The 2,786-nt window shown below is 36.6% G+C and overlaps 1 pseudogene; it reads left to right on the plus strand.

The window, feature by feature from the left end:
- Positions 1-483: 483 nt before the first annotated feature.
- LOC102127778 (ribosome production factor 2 homolog pseudogene) lies at positions 484-1,328 on the plus strand (annotated as a pseudogene).
- Positions 1,329-2,786: the final 1,458 nt, after the last annotated feature.

Raw genomic sequence — 2,786 nt, forward strand, 5'->3', positions numbered from 1 at the left:
CTTAACATGTCCCCAAATTGTTGTACACTCATCTCTCCAAACTACTCCAGCTGTAGTCTCCGCCTTTCTTCACATTGATCTGGTAAGAATCCTTGATGATATCTGTGATTTTCTCCTTTCTCTCAGACCCTGAGGGCAATTCACATGAAAATTCCGTTCTGTCTTGTCTTCAAGACATACTAGGGCTTTTACCACATCAACCTCTAATACTCTTGTCCAAGACTCTATCTGATCTTATTTAGAAATATTGTTATATCTTTATAATTGGTCTCCCTGCTTCCACTCTTACTTTCCCTCCCAGAAATGCACAGTTTACTCTCAATACAAGATCTAGAATGACACTGACACGTACAATGGGTAGGAGGTATCATGTCACTTCTCTTGTTTTTTTTTTTTTTTTAATCTCATTGAATATTAAAAACAAACAAACAAACAAAAAACACTTGGTATTTTACGTGGTTTGGGTTGTGGGTTGCAGTAGCCATGGATCAAGTTGTAAAGCCCAAAATAATAAGAACCAAGAAATTCCTTGAGAAGAGAGAACTGAAATTCAGTGAAAATATTTAAAATGCCATGTTGATTAAAGAGGAGAATGCAACTGCAACAGTGACACAAGTACTTTAAATGTGTATACACTGAAAAATCTATGTGTTTTTTTGTACAAAAAGAAAAATATTACAAGACCATTCTAGAATCAGATATCACTGGAATTCTTCAAAGAAGTCAGACTGTTCCTTATTCACATATGGCTCCCATAACAAGAAATGAACAAATAATCTAATAATAGATCATCTGTATGACTATCTTTTGCTAGATATGATAGAATTAGGCATTGAGAAATTTGTCTCATTAATAGACATTAAGAACAGTAAATGCCCTGAGAAAACAAAATCCATGATAATATTTGCTGGTGAGGGTTTTCATGTAAAAGAAGACTCTATTAAGTCTAAAGAGTCTTCTTACTGATTTCTTCAGCAGTCTAGGAGTATCAAATATCCTCCCAGCTGGATTAGAGTATGTTTTACACTTCACCACAGAGCAAGGGAAGATTTATTTTCGAAGTTATAAGTTGCTGTTGAAGAAATCTGTTGCAGAATACCACAGATTGAATTGGAGAGATGGAAACCTCAATGGATCTGGTTCTGAGGAGGACACACCTGGCATCAGATGAACTTTATAAATTATCTATGCAAATGCCAACAACTTTCAAGCCAAAGAGGAAGAAAATTATCTCCCATGTGACTTTTGGTATAATTTGTGGAAGGATTCATATGCAGAAGTAAAGCCTAAGCAAACTACAAACTGGGAAAATGAGGGGTTTGATGTGACCTGAAGAAAATAGAAGACCATGAGAAAAAAATCAAAGAGAATTTTTTTTTTTTTTTTTTTTTTTTTTGAGACGGAGTCTTGCTCTGTCACCCAGGCTGGAGTGCAGTGGCCGGATCTCAGCTCACTGCAAGCTCCTCCTCTCGGGTTCACGCCATTCTCCTGCCTCAGCCTCCCGAGTAGCTGGGACTACAGGCACCCGCCACTTCACCCGGCTAGTTTTTTGTATTTTTTAGTAGAGACGGGGTTTCACCGTATTAGCCAGGATGGTCTCGATCTCCTGACCTCATGATCCGCCCGTCTCGGCCTCCCAAAGTGCTGGGATTACAGGCTTGAGCCACCGCGCCCGGCCGAGAATTTTTTAAAATAATAAAACTTAGCCAACATGCCAAGAGCAATCAAGCCACAAAAGCAAACATTTATAGTACTTTTCCTAGACCCCATATAATCTTTCTCTTTTTCCGTCTGATCTTATATTTTGCTTTTCTCACCCTTGTTCTCTCCATGCAGGCCACTTTGTATTTTCTCTGCACCATGGAAAAGCCAAGCATGTTCCTAACTCACAGCGTTTGTACTTGCTGCTCCCTCTGTGTGGAATACTTTTCTCTCAGATACCTTCATGGCTCCTTCCTGCACTTCCTTGGATTTTCTTCAAATGTCTCCTTTATAGTTAGGCTTTTCCTGACTACTCTCTTTAAAACTGTAATCCCAGACTCTACATGGCACAACCAATTTATGTTCTCAGGTTTATTTTAAAAAAAAAAAAAAAAAAAAAAAGCTATATTCATTTGGCAACTACCCATTTATTTCATTTTTTAATTTTCTGTCTTTCCTCAGTAGATAGAGGATAATTTAAATCTTATGTTTTAATTGCTGTATTCCTATACGAGGACAGAGTTAAAGTAGCTAGTCTGTGATCCATTCATTCCCTCTATTTTCCAGAGAAAGTGAGCTCCTTTTAATTGAAATTTTAGATAAATAGACTAACGATATTTGCTATAAGCAAGAAATTATCTATCGAATACTTTTTCTAAGATGCCTTTGCTCCAGGATTCCTTACATCAAATCAATATAAAATCCTATGAGACATGATTCTTTGAAGAATGTTATGAAAAAGAAACAAGATTTGAGGTATAAATGGATATTTCTCATCAATTAAATGTTCACTACAATGTGAATAATTACATAAACCTCACATTAAAAAAAAACTGATTTATTCATCTGAGCCAGATATGTATGCCCTATGCAAGAAAAGGGTCTGGAGAATGCTAGAGACCTTAGGAGACCCTAGACAGGTCTCAGAGGTCTCTCTCTGCTTCATGAGAGTCTTTTAGTTGTCTATATTCTTGAAATTGTTAATAAAGATTGAAACTGGCTGAGCTTATGCAATGTGAATATAATTCAACAATTCCATGTTATGTGTTATCACCAAACACTTTAAACAGTGCCTGAAATATTAT

The sequence above is a fragment of the Macaca fascicularis genome, chromosome 5 (assembly GCF_037993035.2).
Source record: "Macaca fascicularis isolate 582-1 chromosome 5, T2T-MFA8v1.1".
Lineage (NCBI taxonomy): Eukaryota > Metazoa > Chordata > Mammalia > Primates > Cercopithecidae > Macaca > Macaca fascicularis.